General features: G+C 41.6%; 1 protein-coding gene across 3 annotated transcripts in view; it reads left to right on the top strand.

Moving 5' to 3' along the window:
- The first annotated feature begins 1,360 nt into the window (after nucleotides 1-1,360).
- Nucleotides 1,361-26,834, top strand: part of tmod2 (tropomodulin 2) — a 66,415-nt gene continuing 40,941 nt past the window's right edge. The window contains exon 1 of one of the 3 annotated variants that reach the window (XM_078530228.1): nucleotides 1,361-1,506. The gene's annotated coding sequence lies outside the window, so the exon portion shown is untranslated. Of the gene's footprint in view, nucleotides 1,507-3,329; nucleotides 3,351-26,834 lie in introns of those variants that run through there. The other 2 variants (XM_078530227.1, XM_078530229.1) reach the window with 2 other exon arrangements.

Genomic DNA, 26,834 nt, shown 5'->3' with positions numbered 1-26,834 from the left:
AACCACATTTATCCCTCAACCGACATCACTAAAAAAAAGATTATGTTGTCATTATCACACTACCGTTTGTGGGACCTTGCTGTGCATAAATTGGCTGCTGTATGTCCAACATTACAACAGTGACAACGAAAGTATTTAATTGGCTTTAGAGTGCTTTGGGATGTTGTGAAATATGATATGCATTATTGACCTGGACTTGGGAATTGCAGATAACAAGAAATTCGGAAAAGTAATATACGACGATGAAGACAGTAACACACTTCAAGTGGACATAAACTGGTGAAATGGGCAGACACATGTCAGATGCAATTTAATGCAAAGAAATATAAAGTTCCAACATTTCGGTTGGAAAAATGAGAGAAAGTATAAACTAAATTACACAACTTTAAAGGGAGTTCAGGAACAAAGAGACACTTGGTTTTATGTACACTTCTGTGAAGGTGATAGGACAAGTTGAAACTGCTCTCACAAAAGCATTTGGGCTCCTTGGCTTAATTGATAAAGACTTCAAAAGTAAGGAAGTCATGCTGAACCTTCGAAAGTCACTGCTTCGGCTCCAGCCGGAGTATTGTTCCAATGCTGGCAAGAATTTAGACCCTCAGAAGTGATTTGCTGAAATGGTTCCTGGGATGGGGGACTTTAACCTCTTTATATCAGAGGAGGTTAGTAAGGGATAGACATGTTCAAAGTCAAAAGCAAAAAAACTGCGGATGCTGGAAATCCAAAACATAAAAAAAAAACAAAAATACCTGGAAAAACTCAGCAGGTCTGGCAGCTTCTGCGGAGAGGGACACAGTTAATGACCCTTCAAAGTCAATTGTTTTGATGAGGAATCAGTTTCAGTGCCTGAAGGGTTAGTACCCAGAAGACACAGATCTCAGGTTAGCAAAAGGACTAGAGGGAAACGGCTTTTAAACTGCAATCTGTTATGTTCCGGAATGCATTTCCCGAAAGGGTAATTGATTTAATAATAACTCCCAAAAGGGACCAGGCTAAATACTTGACGGGCAAAACAATTGCAGGTCTCTGGGGAGAGAAGGCGGGATTCAAACTGGTTGCTTGGCTCCACCAAAAAGACGACACTGGCACAATGGGCCGAAGGGCCTCCTTCTGCGCCCGGATCCTTGACCCTGCCAAATCTTTCCTCAATGCAACCTACAGAGGGCGCTCCTGAGTAAAGGCCCCGCCCTCTCCGGCAAACCCTGCACAACGTCCAAAGCTGGCGCAACAACAGCCGCAGTGCGACTGCGCATTCCGCGCCTCACACGCCAACCCTAGCCCCGCCTCCACATACGGCCCAGATTGGCTTTCACTGGGGCGAGGGAGGCGGAGGCGCGATTGGCAGAGCAGGGTGCCAATCGGATGACGTCTCAGGGTTGCGTCAACACCCGGCGCGTCGGTTGGTCCCGAGCTCAAGCCTCGGGCGAGAGCGAGGCTACTCTGGCGCGGGGGGAGGAGGAGGGGCGGCGGAGCCGGAGAGGGCGCACCTTCCTCAGGCGGCGAGCGGTAAGTGTCTTGTCACTGGCTCCTCCAGCCACAGTTACCGGCGGCCAGTTGCTGCTCGGGGACAAAGCTCCTGAGCGTGACGGGGAGAGCCGGCTGCGAGTGGGGAGGACATCTCCCGGGCCGGGGGGTGTGGTGTGATGAGCCCGCCTGCCTGTCCGGTCGAGGCGCGGGGCTGGGGGCTCGGACATGGTGGGGGAGATCGGGCTTGGGGGGAGACGGTCCGCTTAGGCCCCACTCCGTTGCCAGTGGAGCGTCCCAGCCCTCTGCAGCCGTCATGACTGGGGCTCACACCTCCCCTGCAAACAAGGGCTGTCACCCTCATCAGTATGGATGCTTCATGCCCTTCACCCATCCCTAAGACCCTCTTATCACCAGCTTCAGCTGGATTGTACATTCAGGGTGGTGGGGGTTGGGGTGGGGGAGGGGTTTGGGGGGTTGGGGGGTTTGGCATTTAAACAGTCGGTGGTCGACCTTGGTTGTGATGAGTTCCTGGTGCAGGGCTCCATCCGCATCAGGACAAAACGCAACACCATTGAAACGGACCTGAATTGAGCTGCAATTATGATTAACAATTCGTGAGGGCAAAATTAAACATTGAATAAAGGAGAAAATGGGCGGGCTTGGCACGATTGGGGGGAAAAAAAAATATCCCCGAGACAGACGATTGTTTTCTCCACATACCGATTGAGTGCTTTCTGTTCCCAACTTTATCAGAACTAAAAATGGATTAGCTAATGCTCAGGTGGAAGGTCATGTAAGCTCCAAGGCTACAACACGTCCTGTTGGCTGTCACTTGGAATTTAAAAAATGACAAATGAGAGATTTAAGACGGTGTATATTCAAAGGTACAAGTTGCGGATTTATATAATTTCTGGATTCCCAGGTGCATAGAGTTTTTTATTAATGTTTTTAAATTTGCCTTTTAATTCCCTAGGTACTTTTTCACATATCTTGTATGTGTTGTACAGTAACTCACTAAATGCAGGATGAAGGATGTGAACAACAGTTTATATTCCTATACAAAAAGGAACTTCACAATATTTTCTGAAGGGGGAAGAAAGCTAAGAAATTTGAAATGGCAATACTGAAAAGATTATTGAGAGGTTTCAGGAGACTTTAGAAAACAAGTTGGGAGGTGATGAAACAGGCATGCCATGAGAGTGTCTTATTTGACAGGGGCTGAGTGAGCAACTGCATTGGAATAAAAGCAAGGCTGGTGTTGGGTTTTACAAGAACAGCAAAGGTTGCTTGTGGGGATGTACTGGAGGTGATTGCTGATATATTGGGGCATAGCATGGAGGGAATTTTTAAAAAACAAGGAATAAGGATCTTGAAACCAATTGCTAGGCATGGAGCTTTGTCTGTACACTCCAGATTTCATCCATTCCTTTCTGCCTTGCTCCACTTGGTATCTCCAGAAACTTTCTTGTGTCTCCTACCTGACTCTGCCCAACTCTGATCATTTCTATCCCTCCACCTGAATGTGCCTTGTGACAATTCTGCACGTAGCAGGTGCTACACAAGTCAATTTGTTGGCAAGGTTTGGGTGATGGTTTTTCAGGAGTTTGCATGGCAAGGACGTGGCTGCAACTTTCGAATGAGCTGTTATTTGTAGAGGCTAGCTAGAAGAGCATTGGAGACGTTGAGTCTTGAGGTGAGAAAGAAAAGTTGTGTTTTAGGGGAAAAATAGGGGAGGGTGCAGATGATAGATTATATGGAACAGGAAGCTCACTTTTGAATTGGGCAGTATGCTTTGTTACTGGGCCTACAGACTAAGCCTGAAATGGCAGCTGTGGAGATGAATGGATCAAAGGCTTGAAGTGAATGGGCAAGTTTGGAACAAGGTGACACTGGTTTTCTTGATATTGAACTGGATGAAATTTATCTTGTTTGGAATTTGTAGGGATGTGTGGCAACATGAATTTTAACATGAATGTTGTAGTCTGGAGCTATTGATAGTGATGGCAGAGGCTCCAACTTTCAGTCACATGGCTGACCAGGGATCTCCCCTGCCTGCCTGCTGTTGGAACGTGTTGCAAAGGTTTACAGGTTGATACTCAATCTGTTTGGCTACATTATGAACACACCTTCCTCGGCCATCAAGTTTGGGGTGCAACTCAAACCCAGAACTTCTGGCTCAGCGGCAGGGATTCTTCCCTGTGTGCCACAAGATTTTCCCTAATTTGTGGTTTGGCAGCTAGAACGTGTAGCAGCAGCTGCCTTGGAATAAATGGAGTTGGATAGGTAAAGCTGAATGTTAGCCTTTGCATGGAAGCTGATTCTATGCTTAGAAGTATTATTGGTGATCGGTTACTTATTGAGGAAGGGACTGAGCATTGAGCCTGAGCATGCACTGAAGATGACAGTATAGATGCATGAGGAAGACCATTTGGAAATGTAATATTTTTGCAACATGCGAGTTGAACCATAATCTCAGTGCTGTAAATGTTGATATTGAAGCCACTAGTTGCCTCACCCCCACCCCCCACCCCATTCCGTCCCATACTGACCGCTGCAAATTTAAATGCTTTTAAGTTATTCCTCTGCCAGTCAAATTTTGCCAAGAGTTTAGTTGAAAGTTGTATGATATGGCAATGATTTGATGATGGTGAGATTTCCACCTTGTCAACCTGATGCTTGTAACTTGCAAAAAAACCCCTATAATGACAACCATAATAGAAGTTTTGCGTTTTAAGGATATACTGCATCTCTAGGCTTGTGAAATTTGACATGGTGGTTTATAATGTCATAACATTTATAGGTTCGGGTACTGGTTTGGTTTATAATATCAGTAGTTGTTTGTTCAAATTTTTAATACTGATTTACTGAATATGTCTTTAGCCAATGCTTGAGTAACCCAAAGGCTGTGATTCTGGAGATACGTGTTTGTTCAACTGCAGAAGTTCATGGTAGACGACTTCTAATTAGATGGATTCCTTTGGTTACTTGGGTATGTAAAAACTGAAAGTAGCATCCCTAAATAAACTTAATTAGAGCAGTGAAAATGTTTCCGTTGCTGACTTCAGCTGTACTTTGCAATTGGACCGTGTTATATTCCAAAAGATATTGGATTCTGCAAAACATCATACCATTTTTTTTTGCTCTGGCCCAACAACATGCACTAACTAGAAAGACCCACTCTTTCCCCCCCCACACACACACATGCAGGCACGGACACACAACCATCAGGGGAAAAAAATTTCCTTGAGTGAGTCTGGGCTGAACTTAAATCTAGAAGTGAAAGGACAGTGTAGGAATTTAGGCCCTTGTATCTTTAAAAAAAATTTTTCTCTATTCATTTGCAAAAATGTAACAAGCAAGTTTGGTAGTGACAGGAAGGAAATGCCTAAGTGTCTATCACCAGTGAAGGTATTTTTGAGCGTATTGAATTGCTGCATGGTAATCTTGCTGTTATATCATTCTAGTGCATCTACTTCATGATGGATGAGTTCAGTGCAGTTCTGTAGAAGTCTGTTGTATTGAAATCTGTTATTCATCCCATCTCCCCATTAAAATTACCCTGGGACGTTTTCTGTATGTGGTGGAATATTGGAAATATCTTTCTAAAACTTGATGCTTGTTGTCCATAATTATCTTTATAATACATTTTTTGGGAAAGGTATGCTTCACGTATGATGGGTTTTATTTGATCTATGCATTTGGGTAATTTTATTATATAAAAACTTGTGGAAAAATACATTTTCAAGATAGCCTTTGTCTCTTTTGATTTTTATGTGGCTAGAATAGATTTGTATTAACAATGTGGAAAGAATTGCTTGTTTTCTCTTGTTTTGAATACTTGTTTCTCAATAGCTCCAGATCAAAAAATTAGACTAAGAAATGTGAGCTGCTTTATTCAGTCTGTAAATTATTGAATCAGGCTGTGTAATCATGGGCGTAATAGTAATGAACACGTAGGACTCCAGACACTTGAGAATGTGACTCTTGCATGACTCATATATTTTATCCTTTATTGGCCTCTTTTAAACCAGATCAACATATGATATGTGCATACAATATTCCTGATAAATCTTAAATATACAGCCTGTAATTAACCAGCATTTTTTTTTTCACCCCTCTGGTGTGTTAACTAAATCCTGGTTTCTGAGGGTGCATTTATATTTCACAAAGTGAACCAAGAGTGAATTGTTCCCAGTTACTTATTATTTATAGCTGCTTTTTAAAATCAGGTTTAATATTTTAGCTTTAAATTGGTGGTAAGCCATGTCCCGACATCCAGGAATTGATCCCTACAATGCACTTTGGAGCTGGTCAGGAATCTGCAATTTGGATGTAAAACCCTCAGTTGCTCTGATGTATTCTTTGTGAAATTTTTTTGATGCATTAGTCTTGTGGAAATTGCTTTGCTGTGGTGCTAACACTGTGACATTGTGTGAAGGTTCTTAAATTGGCGCACGTTTAAGAATTCACTTGCAATTAAAGAAATGCTCTAATGCCACCTGATCTTATCTTATGAACCTCTATTTTTCTGTCATGGAGTAGAAGTTAACCACTCAACATTAGGAGCTGTTGGGTAATATAGATCCCATTAATAGATTCTTGCCACTGATAGTGTGGCTCCTCTTCATATATGCTGTCATATAGTGGTTGCCAAACTTGTATAATAATGTAATAACATAGTAATAGTTTTGGTCTGATAACAATACTGCTCCATGTAATCTATTCTTCCAAAACCTTGCATTAGTTCCCATACTGCAGTTTTAGAGCTGATAGCCCTGCATTCCATTTCTGCAGACAAATTTAGCCAAGCTTTTTTAATCTCTTCCACGTTTCTATCACCATCCCTCTCTTTCAAAAAAAAATGTTGTCTATTACCATTGATGCCCTTAACTCGACATTTTGACCTGTACCTCTTAAACCCTATGGCGGACAGAACTTTTATTTTATTCATTCATGGGATGTGGGCGTCACTGGCCAGGCCAACATTTATTGCCCATACCTAATTGCCCTAGAGAAGGTGGTGTTGAGCTGCTGCAGCCTACATGGTACAGGTTCACCCACAGTGCTATTAGAAAGGGAGTTCCAGGATTTTGACCCAGTGGCAGTGAAGGAACAGTGTATAACTCCAAATCAGGATGGTGTGTGACTTGGAGGGAAATTTGCAGATAATGGTATTATCATGCATCTGCTGTCCTTGTCCTTCTAAGTGGTAGAGATCGCGGGTTTGGAAGGTGCTGTCGAAGGAGCCTTGATGAGTTGCTGCAGTGCATCTTGTAGATGGTACACACTGTTGCCACTTCATGAGTGTTGGAGGGAGTGAATATTTAAGGTGGTAAATGGGGTGCCAATCAAGTGAGCTGCCTTGTCCTGGATGGTGTCGAGCTTGAGTGTTGTAGCAGCTGCAGTCATCCAGACAAGTGGAAAGTATTCCATCACACTCCTGACTTGAGACTTGTCATTTGTGGGCAGGCTTTGTGGAGTCAGGAGGTGAGTTGCTCTCTGTAGAATTCCCAGCCTCGATCAGATCATATAAATACTGTGGCTACAAAATCATGCTTTTGTAGCCACAGTATTTATATGCCTGGTTCAGTTCAGCTTCTGGTCAATGGTAACCCGTAGGGTGTTGATAATGGGAGATACACTGATGGTAATGCTGAAAAAAGATGGTAATGCCATTGAATGTCAAGGGAAGATGGTTATTGCTTGGTACTTGTGTGGTGCATATGGTACTTACCACTTATCTGCACAAGCCTGAATGTTGTCCAAGTCTTGCTGCATAGGGACACAAGATTCCGAGATCCAAATACTGTGACAGTGTTAAAAGATCTCCTCTGTGGAGGTTTATAAAAAGCTGTTTGTTTGTGGTGATTCACACAAGCTAATGTTTTTATTTTAATACCCTCCTGGCTAGCCTCCCATTTTGCACCCTCCATAAAAGCCAAAGCTCTACTCGTGCCAAGTTCTGTTCATCCATCACCCATGTATTTGCAGACTTGCTTTAACTCCTGGTCTACCAAATCCTCTAATTTCTCCACCTCCATGGTCTAGCCCTTCTCTATCTCTAACTTCCTTGAGCTCTACAAACCCCCAAGATCTCTGTCCTCTTCCAGATGTGGCCTGTTGCTCATCGTTCTCCTGTTGGCAGCTGTGTCTGCAGCTGCCTAATGCCCTGAGCTTTGGAGTTCCTGCCCTAAACCTCTCTGCCCCACTACCTTTACCTCTTATAAGATGCTGCTCAAACTTATCATTTTATGTGAACCAGTATCAAATTTTGTTTGCTGACGTTCCTTTGAAGCGCCTTGGGACTTTGACTATGTTAAACGTGCAATATAAATAAAAGTTGTTTTAAGGATGGGCTGATTGTGATACTGAGCCTTGGTATTCAGGAACTTAGAAGTATTATAGTTCAATGCACAGCCTCAAAACCACAGCAGGAATGATTACTCAGAAGTTTGTTTTAGAAACTAGAGGATATAGTGCTTGTGGGCCATTATCCTAAAATACTTCAAATATTAATTCAGTATTTTGTAAATCAGTTTTGATCTGTTGAACTGGGCCACTTACTATTGAATTTTACCATTGTAGTGAATTGAAACTAATTTAAATGGCTGGTGTTTGACAAATCAATTCTCTGTACTTTGTCATATCTGTATATTGGTTGTCTGTCTTGTACTTGGTTGCTTTTGTTTCTTGTTTTAAATGCCAGTTTTTGATTTATTTGGCACACATTATCTTTTGATCTAAGCCCATAAGCCTACATCAAACAATCTCAATATTTGTTAGGAAAACAAACTGCTATTCCATAATAAGAGCTATGAATAGGCTTGCTTACAGTCAAGGCCAAGAAGCATTGCTTTTCTCATTGCTGCATTACCAACCAGTAAGTTGGGGCTAAAATAACTGCTTCTGGTAGATGAGCTTACAGCAAGTGCTTAGTAACTCTTTCAGTTAAAATTTCATCACAAAGGTGGTAGCAGTGATGAATGGCAGAATTATGTAGAGTTAGTGATAGCTGACCTTGGACATGGCTTGTTTGTTCATTTTCCTCAAAGTTGACTAATGTATGTTTTGAGTGAGTTAATTTGCCTAGGCTGGTGTGGTTTCAAATTGTTCTATTACTGTCAGTGGAAACTTGATCATTCCTTTTAACAAGGTGTGTTTCCTATCCTGTGCCATTCATAAGATCAGTCTTTCGTAGTAAAGATACCAAATTGCATTCAAAGCAACTGATTATTTATGAAGGACTTTGGAAATTTCTGTAGATGTAGTAAGGTAACATATAAATCTGAATCTTTGTTTTCATGTGAAGACTAGGTTGAAGTGTAGTCTGAAATTCCGTCTTTTAATCAGCAGCTGAGGATTGCACCTGAACAATCTTTGCAACCGCAACATGTAATTATATTGAGCCTTGAACAGAGAAAAACTCCCACGGCACTTCACAGCCTCATATAATCATATGAAAATGGATGCCAAATCCAAGGAGTTATTCGGAATGGTGACCAAAAGCTTCGCCAAAGACATGGTTTGGAAGGCGGGTCTTAAAGGAGGTGAGATTGGTGAAGGAGTTTGGGGAGATAATTGCAAAACATGGGGCCTAGATAGCTGAAGGCAAGGCTCCCAATGTTGGACAAAAGGAAAAGGGAGGATGCACAAGTCAGGGGAATGGAAAATTCTGATGGGTGTTAAGGCTGGAGGAGGTTAGAGGCAGGGGTTAAGCCACAAAAAGGTGTAAACCAGAGAAAGGGAATTAACATTAGGCATTGAGGAACTAGGAGCCAGTGTAGCAAAGATGGGAGTGACAGAGTGCCCCTTTGTGTGAGATAGGATAGAGGCAGCAGAGTTTTGGATAATATGCAGTTTAGAATATGAAAACAGGAAAGCTAGCCAGGTGAGCAGTGGAATAGTCCAGACTGGAGGTGTTAAAAGTACTGATAAAGGGTTTGAGCAGCTGAGGTAGATGGAGGTAGGCAGTGTTGTGGAAGTAGGTGGTCATTGTACCTCTGTTCAAGATAGAATAGGGTGCTATGGTTTTCAACAGTCTAGTTGAATCCAGTCTGCATGGCTTTGGATTTCCTAATGTTTAACTGGAAATTGTAGCTCATCCCAGGCTGGATGTCTGACAAGCCATCCAGTAACACTGAAGTGATGAAGGGATTGGGAAATTCATGTCTAGTTTGCAAAGGTTGTTTATAATCACCCTGCCCACTCCAACTTCTTGATGGAACCAGACACAAGATTTAGATTTGGCTCTACAGGATTTGGCTCTACAGGGTTTGGTAGTATAGTGATTACCGCAGTAGTAATCCAGAGGCCTGGATTAATAATCTACGGAGCACATTCACAAATCCACTAGTGCAGTTTGAGAATTTAACATAGATATTTTTTTAAAATTCGGAAATAAAAAAGATGTCATAAAAAGCGACAATAGTGCTGTCATAGTAATTCCAACTGGTTCACCAATGCCTTAGAAAAGAATACCTGCCATTTTTACTTGGTTTGGCCTATATGCTGCATCAGTCTAAAATCAATTTGGGTGACTCTTAACTGCTATCATAAGTGGTGTGGCAGCAACTGAGTTGTATCAAACTGGAAGCTCACCACTTCATAGTAACTGGGAACAGACAATAAATAGCTGCTTTGCCAGTGACGCCCACATCCAGGGAATGAATTTTTTTAAGAAGCAGTGAGAACCTCCTTTTTTAGCATCAGGTAAAACTCAAATGATGGTAGGTGTTTCCATTCAGAACTCCAGCAGTTCATGTAAAGCCAGTTCCTGTGTCAACAAAATTACAATTAATTTTGTTGCAATATAAACAGAAATGCGAGCCCTCCTCTGATTCTGAGCTACAGCATGTTTTTATATTATGCTAGCAGCAGCAGGAATCTGGTGCTCTTGTCATTAACACATTATTGCTTCTTCGACTGGACCTTCAAGACAGTGGTGCTCAAACAGAGACTTGCAATCTCTCTTACCTGTTCTGACTTACCTTATGTCCAGTGAAGTTTATTTTCTGAAACATGACCTCCTGCATTTTTCTATTCCTTGGGTAAGGTTTAGGGAAGATCTGAGAATAAGAATCCTGTACTTCAGAAGTTTTGTGAACATTATTATTGCTGCTATTAATGAAATGCTGAGGAATTACAGTATGAGAAAATAATTTTAAGTAGGCTACTGACGCGTAAGTGAAGGTGTGGAATTCAGCAGAAGCGAGGATAATATGAGGTGTTGTGTTGAATCCTTCATAGTAAGGAGTGTCGTTTTTGGCCGTATTTCCTTAAATCTGCCATTGATGGTGCTCATAGTGACAATTAGAAATGTGCAATTAGTGTATGTAATGGTTAGCTGACTTTCTAGGGTGCATTGGGCTAAAAGCTATGATGGTGGACTTGATCTTGATGTGACAGTTACATTTGAAAGTGATATGAGATAATCGAGGATACCAGGAAAAATACCAATTCAAGAAAAACCTTGGTGACTAATGGCAATGGCATTGTTTGGGTTTTACAATATAAAGTGAAGACATGAGCACCAAAGTTTAAACACTTGATGGTTGCACATCATATTCTCACGGTGCTTGGCTTTAGCATCAGCTGTTTAGAATCTGTAGGCAGTAAGATTTCTCAAGTGTATTTGATATTAAATGGCATCCACAATGAGTGATCAGTATGGTAGGTAAGGAATTTCCTCACGTTTTTGAATGAAAGTTCGACTGGCTAGTCACTTCAGTTATCTTACAGTTTAGCTGAATATACAAAATCAGATAATTAAATCACTAATGATAGAATGCTTCATGTTTTGATATGCTACTTGCAACTTCATGTCTTGCTGTGTTCTATAAATGGTAGATTATGTTAGAAGCCTAGATTGCCATCATTATTCTGTTTCTTGGTGCTTACATAGGTACTTTAGGAAATATTTCCTTCTAGACAGTTGTATTCAAATGTGAGACATTTCTGTCAAATAATCTCCACTCCCTGGAGATCAAAGGAGACCAGCAGGATGATAATCCCAATAGCATCCCTGTCCACCAGTTCTTGGTTCGTTGGACTCAAGTTATTGTGGAAGTGGCCTCAATGTTCTAGAGCCATTACAAATACTTGTGTATAAGAGTGAAAGTACAGTGCAGAGGGCAATCAAGGTTTAATATGACCCATGTTGTTAAAAGGTATTGTCATTTTAGCCAGATTTTACAGTTAGTGGTGAAGTAAAGGCACTAACCATTGACCTAGGCAGTAAGAAAACTGCCTGCAAAGATCTAGCAATCTCTGTGGTGCACACTTTTCCTTTTTTCAATGTCTGTTTGAATCTGGTGCCAAGTCAAAGGTATCTCTGGGCATCCAGCAGCAGTGATGTCATCAAGCAGATAAGCAGTCAATCACATTGAAGTATTTTCACTGACAGCAAACCACAAAGTAAAAACGTTGAACCTCTGCACTTTTAGTTTAAAATTTAGTGCAAAATATGATCAGGGCATATACAAGGGATTAGGGTTGAAGCAGAAATGTCATCTCTACTTTTTTTTAAAAAGTGGAATTTCTTATAATGGAGAAATTTGATATTCTGCAAATATGAAATTACTCTGTGAGGCTGTTTAGCAGTAATTAAGAACTTAGTACATCTTTAAAAACCCAATTACACTTCATTCAAAAAGGTGTAACGTCTTCTAGAGTTTTTAAACAGAGAGGCTAAGAAGATGGGAGTGCTTATTAGTCCATTGAATTTGAGTCTGGGGAGACCTGAACAGCACACCTCTAGAAATGCATAGAACCTATGGCACCAGCTTCTTGATTTAAGTGACTAACTGCACACATGCAGACCCCAGAATTTGCTGTCAGTTTCATGGCGTAATGATGGCAAATGTCAACAGTTTTTGCTGTTATCACTACTGCAAAATCAGGACCCTTAATTTTTTTTATTGGGCCAGCGTTTATTGCCCATCCCTAATTGCCCTTGAGAAGGTGGTAGTGAGCTGCCTTCTTGAATCGCTGTAGTCCATGTGATGTAGGTACACCCATAGTGCTGTTAGGGAGGGAGTTCCAGGATTTTCACCCAGTGATGGTGAAGGAGCAGTGATATAGTTCCAAGTCAGGATGGTGTGTGGCTTGGAGGGAAACTTCCAGGTGGTGATGTTCCCATGCAACTGCTGCCTTTGTCTTTCTAGGTGGTGGAGGTTGTGGGTTAGGACAGTGCTGTCTAAAGAGCCTTGGTGAGTTCCTGTAGTGTAGATTGTACATACTGCTGCCATTGTGCGTCAGTGTTGGAGGGAGTAAATGCTTGTGGACGGGGTGCCAATCAAGCACCCAAGAAGGGAGTATGAGTTAAAAGTTTATAAAATAGCGCCAGTTACTATGCCTAAGGCTACTGTTTGTTTACTTTTAATAAACCTGTTCTGTAGTTTGTAACTTAAACTGTTATCTGAAGACCTAGAAAGGAAAAAGAGGAAATTTTTCAACTGTAAAATGAACTGGCACTACTGCAATCTTAAATTGAAACAGGACTTCAAAATAACTAGAATGTGTCCTCCAGGGACCCTGATTAATCTCACGATGTGTCTAAGTGACACAAGTATTTTCTGTTTATGTTACAGTAGCAAGAATTTCTGTTTAATCAATGGACAGTGCTGTTACACTCCATTGTCGTGAGTGAGAATTTGATTACAGGGCTCTACTGGACTTTGGGGCTGAGCACAAGAGAACCATCTCTCTCAAGCCTAAAAAAAGTTATTTAAGTTCTCTGTAAAATAAACTAAAGAATGTGTAAATATGTAACATTTCAGACTCTTAGACACATCTTGTGAATAATCAGGGTCCTGGGAGGACGCATTCTAGTTACTTTGGAGTCCTGTTTTAATTTAAGATTCCAGTAGTGCTAGATAATTTTACAGTTGAAAATTTTCCTTTTCTTTTTCCTTTATAGGGTGGCTACAAGTTACAGGTGCATTATTTCATGTTTATCTTGTAGCCCCATTTCCATCGCTTTATCATTACCTTAATTTTTGTTTTCATTCCTTTCATGGTGCATTTTTTCCATCTATTATTCTTGAGCAGTGAGCAAATATCTTCATATAGACTTGGTTTCACGGTGGTTAGCTATGGCATGGATGGAAATCTGCTTCAGTTGACCCACAGATGGTGAACCATCTTGAGGACCTTGCAAATAAATTTGTGCAACACCTGGTAGAATCCTGTTGTCTTCTGGTAAAACTGGAGATGTTCTTTATTAGTGCAAGACAATCTCATGGCATAATGCAACTGTGAAACATTGTTGCCCTTTATCTGGTTACTTTAGTAATCATTTAATGAAACAAATTGTAACTTGGATAAAAGCAAAAAACTGCGGATGCTGGAAATCCAAAACAAAAACAAAAATACCTGGAAAAACTCAGCAGGTCTGGCAGCATCTGCGGAGAGGAGCACAGTTAACTAAGTAAAAATAGAAAAGAGATGAAATATAAGCTGGTTTAAGGGGGTGGGGGGAGGGTAAAGCTGGATAGAGGGTCAGTGATAGGTGGAGATAGCCAAAATATGTCATAGACAAAAGGGCAAAGAGGTGTTGAAGGTGGTGATATTATCTAAGGAATGTGTTAATTAAGGGTAGAAAGCAGGACAAGCAAGGTACAGATAGCCCTAGTGGGGGTGGGGTGGGGTGAAGGAATCGAAATGGGCTAAAAGGTAGAGATAAAATAATGGATGGAAATACATTTAAAAATAATGGAAATAGGTGGGAAAAGAAAAATCTATATAAATTATTGGAAAAAAAAAAGGAAAAAAAGGGGGGGGAGGGTCGGAACGGGGGTGGGGATGGAGGAGAGAGTTCATGATCTAAAATTGTTGAACTCAATATTCGGTCCGGAAGGCTGTAAAGTGCCTAGTCGGAAGATGAGGTGCTGTTCCTCCAGTTTGCGTTGAACTTCACTGGAACAATGCAGCAGGCCAAGGATGGACATGTGGGCATGAGAGCAGGGTGGAGTGCTGAAATGGCAAGCGACAGGGAGGTCTGGGTCATGCTTGCGGACAGGTCTGTGGCAGCCAATTGGTACATAGCAAGCTCCCACGAACAGCAATGTGATAATGACCAGTTGCTGTGTATTTTAGTGATGCTGACTGAGGAGTAAATATTGGATAGACCAGCAGGGATAGCTCCCTGCTTTTCTTCGAAATTGATCTTTTACATCTAGCTGAGAGCAGATGGGGCTTCGATTTATCATCTTATCTGAAAGACAGTGCCTCTGATAGTGCAGCACAGCCTGGGATTTGTGCTCAAGTCTCTGGATTGGAACTTGAACCTATAAACAACAATATGATAATGACCAGATAATCTATTTTTGTGATGTTGTTTGAGATGAATATTGGCCAGGATACTGGCGATAACTCCCTTGCCCCTCTTTGAAATAGTGCCATGGAATATTTTGCCCCAACCTGAGAGGGCATATTGGGCCTTAGTTTAACGTCTCATCTGAAGGGTGACACCTCTAAATGCAGCACTCCCGCAGTACTGCATTGGAGTGTCAACCTAGATTGTAATGCTGAAGTCCTGGAGTGAGACTTGTACCAACAATCATCTGACACGGGTGAAAGCCCTACCAACTGAGCCACAGCTGACAATTGTAAAATGTTAGTGTCAACTAATGTCCATCTTGGTGGCAGCAAAGGCTATATATGTGATCTGTACAATGTGTACGTTTTGAGTTCTTGTTCTCTGACCACATGGGGGACCGTGGTCTTGTATAAAAGTGACACTGCACTTCAAATGACTTGGAATATTCCATAAATGAGTTTGTGTTCTACAGTGCATTGAAACCAAACCAAACAAGAGCCAACTGGGGCTCCTGAAGAGTTACTTCAGTGTCAATAATATTTAATGCTTTTTTTGTCTGGGAAAAGCTAACCTATTCAACACTAAACAAGAACAACCTGTATTTATATAGCACCCTTAAAGTAATAAAATGTCCCAAGACATTTCAGGAGCTTTGTAAAACAAAATATGAGACTGAGCAAGCTTTTGGACATCTGACCTTATACCTCCTCGTGTGGCTTGGAGGTAGGTTTAAGCCTCTTAAAGGAGGAAAGTGAGCTTAAGAGGCTGAGAGTTGTAGGGCGAGTGTTTCTAAGCTTAGGGCTAGGCAACTGAAGGCATGGCCACCAATGGTGGAACGATGTAAAATCAGGAATGTTGAAATGGAGGATTGACCCTTCACTTCAGCTATAATGCTCACATAACTCTTAATGAAGGGAAGAGATGTTGAGCACCAGCATGGAGGCTGGCTTCAATTCTAAACTGGTATTTGTCATGCTTAAGTTAATTTAGTGGAGTATTGTGGGCCGAGCAGTATTCTAAAATTGGCTAATCAAAAGGGGTTCCACAGCCATTCTTGTATGTGAACATAAGTGTCTAAACGTGCACAACTATTAACTTGCTTAGCAGGCTTACTGACAACTGATACAACTGTATCTATGATTTCCCCAGCTTGAAGTCAGTGGGCCCTGTAAAAGAGTCTGTCCTACAGAAGTTTCTTTGTTTAAATAAGTGTCAGTTTTTTTAAAGAATGTTAGCTTCTTCCATACGGCTATAATTCACTGCCTTGTGTGATACTGATTTATACAGACCAGAAAATTCTGTCGGATCTCTGCTGTGCAGAGCAAATAACATCTGTCAGATATTGTGGGGTAGGAGAGGGTCAATGGGAAGGCTAGGGATAAGAGGAACTATCTTGAAGCTGCAGCGAGTGTTTGCATCTCCATCTGTGATTAATCCAAGAATTCATGGTCTGATTGTTACGTACTAAGTAAACTTGGAATCACGATTGTTTTGCTTTTATTTGGCGTCTGATCGTATGTAGTAATCAGTTGAGGGAGTGGCTGCAGCTGTGTGTACTGAACCCAAGAAAAGGTTTAAACTTCTCAATCAATAAGCCATCAAATCACATAAATTTTACACAATGGCTTTTTTTTCAAACTTTTAAGACCTGTTTTTGTTACTAAATGTAGCAACGTGTATACCATTACTTGCATTGTGACTCATTTCAAATGGAATCGTGGATACATGTGAGGGTAGTGAGATCCAGAGTTCTAGTAACGGTTTACAATCTGACAAAGACTCACAATCAATAGATATCTTGCTAAATTTTAAGCACTTTAGTAATTTCCTTTGAACACAATGAAAACAAAAGATTCATGTAAAACTAAATGCTCTAAGCCAAAATGCCCTACTTACAGTTAATGTTGAAAAATTTAAGCTGCAGTGTCATTTGAAGGTATTGACACTTAAAAATACTTTTTCTGCAAAATCAGGATACTAGATGCATTTTACAATAAATGCAGTTACCAACAGCCCCTGTTATTAATGGAAAATGTCAGTTATATTATGCAGTTTATTGACAGGAGCTAGTTTCAGCTTTGCATTGATCCAATCTATAGAGTGTAATTCGAATGTGTATTATAATACAGATGATGTGAGCTAAAATTTTAAGCTCCCAGGCAACCCAGTAGACTGCAGAAACTTTTTAAACTTTGCTGTTAATGTTGGAGCTGATGGGACAATTAGTCTTTAACGTTCAATTGTAGCCATCATTTAGATGCAGGTATAGAGCTCACTTAAAATACATGTAAGCAGAACTCAGTTTGATCAAAGACCAAAACAAAATGGAAGTAAAACTGATCTGTTTCTGTACTCATATCAGCAGGTGCTGGTTTCAAACCAGTGCCAATAGTATAATTCCCTGTTGTACTTACTAGCTAATACACTCAGAAGGAGAAGGAACTTCTGGCCAAAAGCATTTCAAATGTTACTGTGAACTTATGAAAGGATCATCTTTTAATACTCCGGCATATTTTTAGTTATTTAATTAATGTTTTAATTAATGTTGATTGAGGTCAAGTGAAATGGTTTGAAGACTGAAGCTGCAGAATAACTGGGGGGAAAAAGGCATGCATTTATCTAGCAACTTTCACAACTTTAGGATGTCGTCGCACAGTGCTTTACAGCTGATGCAGTACTTGAAGTACTACATTATGTAATTTAAAATTAATGTAATTTAGAAAAAATAGCAGCCAAAAAACAGCAGTGTGATACTGACTAGGTAATCTGTTCTTGTGATGCTGATTGAGGGCTAAGTATTGGCCAGGACTCCAGGGATAGTACTCTAGTGGTAACTTCCTTTCTTGTCTTAAATAATCATGGGATCTTTTACATCCACCTTAGAAAGAAGACATCTCATCCAAAAGTCGGCACTTCTAGGAGTACAGAACTCCTTTAGTACTGCATTGTACTCCAGTCTCTGAGTGGGACTTGAAGCCACAGCCTTGTGACTGAGTTGAGCATCCCTTCAGATGAGACGTTAAACCAAGGCCCAATATGCCCTCTCAGGTTGGGGCAAAATATTCCATGGCACTATTTCAAAGAGGAGCAAGGGAGTTATCGCCAGTGTCCTGGCCAATATTCACCTCAAACAACATCACAAAAATAGATTATCTGGTCATTATCATATTGTTGTTTATAGGTTCAAATTCCAATCCAGAGACTTGAGCACAAATCCCAGGCTGTGCTGCACTGTCAGAGGTACTGTTTTTCAGATAAGATGATAAACCGAGGCCCCATCTGCTCTCAGCTAGATGTAAAAGATCAATTTCGAAGAAAAGCAGGGAGCAATCCCTGCTGGTCTATCCAATATTTACTCCTCAGTCAGCATCACTAAAATACACAGCAACTGGTCATTATCACATTGCTGTTCGTGGGAGCTTGCTATGTACCAATTGGCTGCCACAGACCTGTCTGCAAGCGTGACCCAGTCCTCCCTGTCGCTTGCCATTTCAGCACTCCACCCTGCTCTCATGCCCACATGTCCATCCTTGGCCTGCTGCATTGTTCCAGTGAAGCTCAACGCAAACTGGAGGAACAGCACCTCATCTTCCGACGAAGCACTTTACAGCCTTCCGGACTGAATATTGAGTTCAACAATTTTAGATCTTAAACTCCCTCCTCCATCCCCACCCCCTTTCCGTTTCTTCCCCATCCTTTCTGTTTTTTCCAATAATTTTTATAGATTTTTCTTTTCCCACCTATTTCCATTATTTTTAAATGTATTCCACTGATCATTTATCTATACCTTTTATGCCCTTTTAGTCTTATTTCACCCCACCCCCACTAGAGCTATCTGTACCTTGCTTGTCCTGCTAGCCACTCTTAATTAGCACATTCTTTTAGATAATATCACCACCTTCAACACCTCTTTGTTCTTTTGTCTGTGACATCTTTTGGTTATCTCCTCCTATCGCTGCTTGCTTGTCCCAACAACCACCCCCCCCCTTAAACCAGCTTATATTTCACCCCTCTCCTATTTTTACTTAGTTCTGTTGAAGGGTCATGAGGACTCCAAACGTCAACTTTGCTCTTCTCCAGACCTGCTGAGTTTTTCCAGGTATTTCTGTTTTTGTACTTGCATTAAGATGAGTCACTGAGTGTGACTCATCTCAGAATACAATGAACTGTTGATATTCTAACTGAGCATCACTTTATCTTCATGGGTGCGACCAAAGGTGGGAATCTAATTCTACAATAGAAATTAAGGAAAATATTCAATACTGAACTAGTTTGTTCAGTTTGGCTGATGAAAAGGTAAGTTGTGAATTGAAAGACTATAATGGGCAATAAGCTTAATGTTTATAACTAATCAAAGTGGATTGCAAAGCTAAAAGCAAAACTGGCTTCCACAAGTACAGAAGAGAGCAAACTTGCAAACTAAAATTTATACATTTAAAGTGACCTAAGTTGCTTGCCGCCCATGCTGCTCACAAGTTACTTAGTCCTACAGGATTCAGATGTTTAGTTTCTGTAAATTATTACCGCTTTCCACATATGGATGTCCTAATGGACAAAATTACGTTGTTGAGTTAAATGCTAAAATAACATGGAACGCTCCATATATGTGTAGAATACAGAAATATTGCTACTCGCAGTTTTAGAAAGTGATCCAGTAAAAATAAATTGCCATTAATACTAAGCTTTTATATCCAAGTTTAACAATTTACAAACTTCTGTTTTAAAACATAATTTAGTCAAAACAGGCTGGTGTAGTTGCTCCCTCCACACTCTTCCACCCCCCCCCCCCCCCCCCCCTCCCACCCAAGTTTTCTTGTAGGGCAACTTTCACATTCAATGGTATATTGACATCTAAAAGGAATTCCATAAATAACACGACTGAGACAAAAATCCAAAACCTTTGACTCTAATCTTGGTATTATTGAAACCTCAAGTTTAATATTGAATAGTTGCTGAAATTTTTTGTTCATCAGTGCTTTAAACTATAATGCAAAACACACCTCAATTCATACTTGTGTCAGTAGTAGGTAAAACTAGAGCGCATTATGGCAAAAGTTTATCAAACATCTGCATATATAATCGGTGTAGTTGCTTTTAAAATTTAAATTTGTTTATCTTGTGTTTATAACTGCACATGCAATATGATCTATATTTTATTGTGGTGCTGACCATAACTTGAAAATTCATTAGTGTGGCGTAAATTGTATCCCATGGCTCAGTTTGCTTCTTTACCTTTTTTCTTTCTCACCTTGACTGGAGCAGTTAGTTCAAAACTCTGATAACTGCAAAAGCAGTGACTTTGTACCAGTACAAGACTGGTACTTTTGCAAACATGTGGAACCTGGCTCTTACAAGATTCTGTTGTCTGTTCCCTTTTGAGAGAGTTCCTTAACGTAACATCAGAAATTTGTAGGCCACTGAAAGCAATCTTTTTGGGAAGGACAGTGATTTGATCAGTTAATTATATTTTATATACAAGCAAAATAAGTAGCTTTGGAAATTGCACAAATTTTGGGTGGGACTGTTAGATAATGTTTCTGGCAGGGAACAAACTCTCATTTGGAACCTGATGCATGTGATTCCAATTTTCAAAAAAAAATTGTTTTAGTGCTTTCTTTAGCTGTAACATCTGTTCAACTGAACATTTCCAGAGCTGAAATCTGAGCTTTCTGCTATCAAACTGCTTTAGTCTACTGAGTATAAAAAGCTCCATATGATCCCTAGCACCATTGTTCATTTTCTGATCCTTGAGATTTTTTTTTAAAGTTGTGAAAGCTAACAGTCTTGGTTCACCATTATAATTTATTGAGTTTCATTGTTCCTCAGAACATCCGTTCCCTAGCTGGTTATGTGATCGTTATGCATATTTTTGGTTACTGGCAACCAGTCAAACTGTAAAGGGAAATCTAATTTCCAGCCCCCCCTCATACTTAGAAAGTTGACACATTTATGATACAGCAACTAAATGGATGCATACTTTTAAATCAGGGACACCTAACATTTTGAAAACTAGTGTCAGAATGTGTGTCAAAACGAGAGTGGTCTGTGTGGTTATCCAGAAATGCGAGCCTACTTATTTTGTTGTACAAGATCAAATCCTGATGGACAAAAATTGAGACCGACACCACCCCCCCCCCGCCAATAGACAAAAAATGCAAGTCCTGCATACGCACACATTGCAACCCCAGTGTACAATGCAAGTCTGCCAGTGCATTAAAAAAAACCACCCCCACCCCCTTCTTCAACACCCTGGAAATTTGAAGGGCTGAAGCTATGTGGATATGCTGTTGAAAAGACGATGTCCTTAAGGTGAGAATGGGGCAAAATGGTGATAGTTTTTGGATTAGATTTGGAGACACAGCCATGTGTTGGATACTTCTAGCCTAAGTAATACAGTGTATGCTGTGCATACCATTAAACATTGCATTGGGTAGCCGTTTAAGTGCAATGAAATTGGCCTGTGTCATGAGTTCAAGCTTTTTTCCCCTTTCCAGTCCTTTCCCAAAATACAGTGCCAGTCACTACTTTTGGGGGATATTTGCATTTAAATGTATCTATTTCTGCGTAAACCACTTACTGCTTGACCTTTCATTCTTCTTATTTTGGGCGTTTACTTTATCCACTTGTACTTCCTCACTAACTTTTCTGTGGGGCTGTTGAGCAGCTGTGGGGTAAACATACCAAACTGTAACCTTGTACAATATTGTGCAGTATTGTTCAATGTTTAACTTGATCTTTAACCTTTTAAAGCTAAACTCTGCCATTATGCTGCTGGTTGGTAATGGAAAATAATGTGTACACAGTAAGGATAAGTCACTTGCAACTGGTTGACCACCAGTATTCGCTGGTTTCAAATAGTTTAAACTTTGGATGTGCTGGAACTTCTGCATAACTATTGATATAAATGCAAATTTGAGCATGATTAATCATAGAATTCCGGTGTTAGCATTTGAAATACAATTAGAAAAGTCGATATTTTGGTTATCGAATACAATATCAGAATGTCCATTGAATAGCTCTTCCAGGATGTGTAAATAGTTTGCAAGTAGCACAATTTTATTGCCTGTCTGGATCCACTACATGTGCTTTTTTAGGAATTGCTTAAAAAAAAGACATTTTTGTTGAAGCTCTTCATCTTACACTCAGGATATTTCGCAAGAAGCAACGTATATTAATACACAGGGATAAAAACAAAAAACTGTGGATGCTGGAAATCCAAAACAAAAACAGAAATACCTGGAAAAACTCAGCAGGTCTGGCAGCATCGGCGGAGAAGAGCAAAGTTGACGTTTCGAGTCCTCATGACCCTTCAACAGAACTAAGTAGAAATAGGAAAGGGGTGAAATATAAGCTGGTTTAGGCGGGGGGTGGGGAGGGGATTATTGGGACAAGCAAGCAGTGATAGGAGGAGATAACCAAAAGATGTCACAGACAAAAGAACAAAGAGGTGTTGAAGGTGGTGATATTATCTAAAAGAATGTGCTAATTAAGAGTGGAGAGCAGGACAAGCAAGGTAGCTCTAGTGGGGGTGGGGTGAAATAAACAGAGGGTGGAATACATTTAAAAATAATGGAAATAGGTGGGTAAAGAAAAATCTATATAAATTATTGGAAAAAAAAAAGAGAGGGGGAAGAAACGGAAAGGGGGTGGGGATGGAGGAGGGAGTTCAAGATCTAAAGTTGTTGAACTCAATATTTGGTCCGGAAGGCTGTAAAGTGCCTAGTCAGAAGATGAGGTGCTGTTCCTCCAGTTTGCGTTGTGCTTCACTGGAACAATGCAGCAAGCCAAGGACAGACATGTGGGCAAGAGAGCAGGGTGGAGTGTTAAATGGCAAGCGACAGGGAGGTCTGGGTAATGCTTGCAGACAGACCGAAGGTGTTCTGCAAAGCGGTCACCCAGTCTGCGTTTGGTCTCTCCAATGTAGAGGAAACCACATTGGGAGCAACGAATGCAGTAGACTAAGTTGGGGGAAATGCAAGTGAAATGCTGCTTCACTTGAAAGGAGTGTTTGGGCCCTTGGACGGTGAGGAGAGAGGAAGTGAAGGAGCAGGTGTTGCATATTTTGCGTTTACATGAGGAGGTGCCGTAGGTGGAGGTTGAGGAGTAGGGGGTGATGGAGGAGTGGACCAGGGTGTCACGGAGGGAACGATCCCTACGGAATGCCACCGGGGTGGGGGCGGGGGGGGGGGGGGGGGAGGGTGAAGGGAAGATGTGTTTGGTGGTGGCATCACGCTGGAGTTGGCGGAAATGGTAGAGGATGATCCTTTGAATGCGAAGGCTGGTGGGGTGATAAGTGAGGGCAAGGGGGACCCTATCATGTTTCTGGGAGGGAGGAGAAGGCATGAGGGCGGATGCGCGGGAGATGGGCCGGACACGGTTGAGGGCCCTGTCAACTACCGTGGGTGGAAAACCTCGGTTAAGGAAGAAGGAGGAACTGTTTTTGAAGGTAGCATCATCAGAACAGATGCGACGGAGGCGAAGGAACTGAGAGAATGGGATGGAGTCCTTACAGGAAGCGGGGTGTGAGGAGCTGTAGTCGAGGTAGCTGTGGGAGTCGGTAGGCTTGTAATGGATATTGGTGGACAGTCTATCACCAGAAATTGAGACAGAGAGGTCAAGGAAGGGAAGTGTCAGAGATGGACCATGTGAAAATAATGGAGGGGTGGAGATTGGAAGCAAAATTAATAAATTTTTCCAGGTCCAGACAAGAGCATGAAGCAGCGCCGAAGTAATCATTGATGTACCAGAGAAAGAGTTGTGGGATGGGGCCGGAGTAGGACTGGAACAAGGAATGTTCCACATACCCCATAAAGAGACAGGCATAACTGGGGCCCATGCGGGTACCCATAGCCACACCTTTTATTTGGAGGAAGTGAGAGTAGTTAAAGGAGAAATTGTTCAGTGTGAGAACAAGTTCAGCAAGACGGAGGAGAGTAGTGGCGGATGGGGATTGTTCGGGCCTCTGTTCGAGAAAGAAGCTGAGAGCCCTCAGACCATCCTGGTGGGGGATGGAGGTGTAGAGGGATTGGACATCCATGGTGAAGAGGAGGCGGTTGGGGCCAGGGAACTGGAAATTATTGATGTGACGTAAGGTGTCAGAGGAATCACGGATGTAGGTGGGAAGGGACTGGACAAGGGGAGAGAGGAGGGAGTCAAGATAGCGAGAAATGAGTTCCGTAGGGCAGGAACTGGCTGACACGATCGGTCTGCCGGGACAGTCCTGTTTGTGGATTTTGGGGAGGAGGTAGAAGCGGGCCGTCCAAGGTTGGGCGACTATCAGGTTGGAAGCTGTGGAAGGAAGATCTCCAGAGGAGATGAGGTCAGTGACAGTCCTGGAAACAATGGCTTGATGTTCAGTGGTGGGGTCATGGTCCAGGGAGAGGTAAGAGGAAATGTCCTCAAGTTGACGCTCATCCTCCGCGAGGTAGAGGTCAGTGCGCCAGACAACAACAGCACCACCCTTGTCAGCGGGTTTGATGACAATGTTAGGGTTGGACCTGAGAGAACGGAATGCAGTAAGTTCAGAGAGAGACAGGTTAGAATGGGTGAGAGGCGCAGAGAAATTGAGACGACTAATGTCATGCCGACAGTTCTCAGTGAAAAGATCAAGAGAAGGTAAGAATCCAGAGAGAGGGGTCCAGGTGGAGGGAGAATATTGGATGTGGGTAAAAGATCTGTTGAACGGGGAGAGGACTCCTGCCCAAAGAAGTGAGCACGGAGACGAAGGCGGCGGAAGAAGAGTTCGGCATCGTGCCAAGCCCGAAATTCATTGAGATAAGGGTGTAAGGGTATGAAACTAAGTCCTTTGCTGAGCACTGAACATTCAGCGTCGGAGAGAAGAAGGTCAGGGGGTATAGTGAATACACGGCTGGGGCTGGGATTGGAAGATGGGGTGGGGACGGAGGGACAGGCAGGGGTGGAGGGTCCTGGATGGGTGTTGGTGTCGATGAGTTGTTGGAGCTTGCGTTCCTTAGCACTTGAGAGAAAGAGAAAAAGTTTCTTGTTGAGGCGTCGGATGAGATAAAGAATAAAATGAAACTGGGGGCACGCACAGCTTTGAAAAAGGGTGCGGCGGTGCTGCTGGAGGGAGAGGTCGAGTGTGTTCATATGGCGGCGCATGGCACTGAGTGTGGATCTCAGAATGCGACGGGAACAGCAGTCCGAGAAACGTTTTATGTCCCGGAGATACCTCTAATCCTGGGTGGGTTCGAAACATGAGGGATGGAATTTCAGTTGAAATCCACGTGGGGTAAGCCGGAGACGGAGACAGTCACTGAGAAAGGAAATATTGCTGTGAAAGCGAGTTTTAGTAAACACCTTGTCAAACACCAGGAGAGAAATGGAAAGCAATGAAGGTGAACAAGGCAAAAGAGAGATTCGAAAATCCTGACGGAGAGTAGAACAAAACTTCTTCAAGGTAGGCATTTCTTGAAGAGAAGTGGCAGTCAATTAAACACAGATAAAAACAAAAAACTGCGGATGCTGGAAATCCAAAACAAAAACAGAAATACCTGGAAAAACTCAGCAGGTCTGGCAGCATCGGCGGAGAAGAGCAAAGCTGACGTTTCGAGTCCTCATGACCCTTCAACAGAACTAAGTAGAAATAGGAAAGGGGTGAAATATAAGCTGGTTTAAGGGGGGGCGGGGGGAAGAAGGGGGTTTGGGGTTGTTGAGACAAGCAAACAGTGATAGGAGGAGATAACCAAAAGATGTCACAGGCAAAAGAACAAAGAGTTGTTGAAGGTGATGATATTATCTAAAAGAATGTGCTAATTAAGAGTGGAGAGCAGGACAAGCAAGGTAGCTCTAGTGGGGGTGGGGTGAAATAAACAGAGGGTGGAATACATTTAAAAATAATGGAAATAGGTGGGAAAAGAAAAATCTATATAAATTATTGGAAAAACAAAAGAGAGGGGGAAGAAACGGAAATACACAGGGCCTGTTCTTTGCAGACAGAAAGAACATGTACATACACTATGTAACTAAAGAAAATAAGCGGCAGCTATTTGCTGGTTTATTCTTCAGGGCTATACCTTGACCAAGCGGAGTCAAGCTGCCTGGTTTAAATTTCAAACAGTGCTTGGCAGTTAACTCAGTCACCATCAACTGGTGCACTCCCCATGGCAACGCCTCTACCAATCAGAGCCTACTTGCCAACCAATCAGCACTCCACTCATACAGTATAAATTTGTTGTCTCCCTTGGATTTGTGTTCTTGAGAAATGTCCTGATGTGTGCAAGACGAAAAGCTTTGAGAAAATGTCTTTTTTCCAGCAATACTCAAATTCTGTACTACCAAATGACTGATTTCAGGAATTGTATTACTGGAGCATGGAAATTATCTTTAATCCATGATACCCCGACTTTTAGTGCCTTTGATCTAAAACATTTGAAAGTATTTTTTCCAAACTGGGGGAGTGTGAACTGAACTGGGAAATGATCAAAATGCACAAAATATTGATACCTACAAAGCTGTATGAGAGATGTGAACACCAAAACCTTGTTACAACCAGAAGTCTTTCTGTATTTAAGACAATATTGCTATTATACTGTCACATGAAGTTTTTCCCTTGATTTATATGTTGATACTGACTGGGTTGGATAGGAATGTTCTCACTATAACATCCCATTGCATTTAAAATAAACACAGAATACTGGAAATACACTCATACTTTCTGATGAAAGGTCATCGACCTGAAAGGTGTTTTTCCTCTCCACAGATACTGCCAGATTTGCTGAGTATTTTCAGCATTTTCTGTTTTTCTTCCAGATTTCCAGCATCCACCGTATTTTGCCTTTGTATTCCATTGCATTTGTTTTTTTGTGTTCACAGCAGGATTGTACACCAGCCTCAGAGGCTGTCCTGTGCTAAGTTCTTTCAGGGCTAATTCTGCTTTGCTTCATACTTATAGCCAGTTCCTGACAGAGAACTGCTACAGCAATGTTTTGGCTGTCAGAGAGAGGCGTCCTTGTCAATGACTATTCTAATAAAGTGAAGGGTGTTTAGTGCTTTATGGGCTGTGTGAATCTAGTTTTAATTTTGTAACTTG

The sequence above is a fragment of the Cetorhinus maximus genome, chromosome 26 (genome assembly GCF_964194155.1).
Source record: "Cetorhinus maximus chromosome 26, sCetMax3.hap1.1, whole genome shotgun sequence".
NCBI classification, from domain to species: domain Eukaryota; kingdom Metazoa; phylum Chordata; class Chondrichthyes; order Lamniformes; family Cetorhinidae; genus Cetorhinus; species Cetorhinus maximus.
This window is presented reverse-complemented; position numbering and strand designations above follow the sequence as displayed.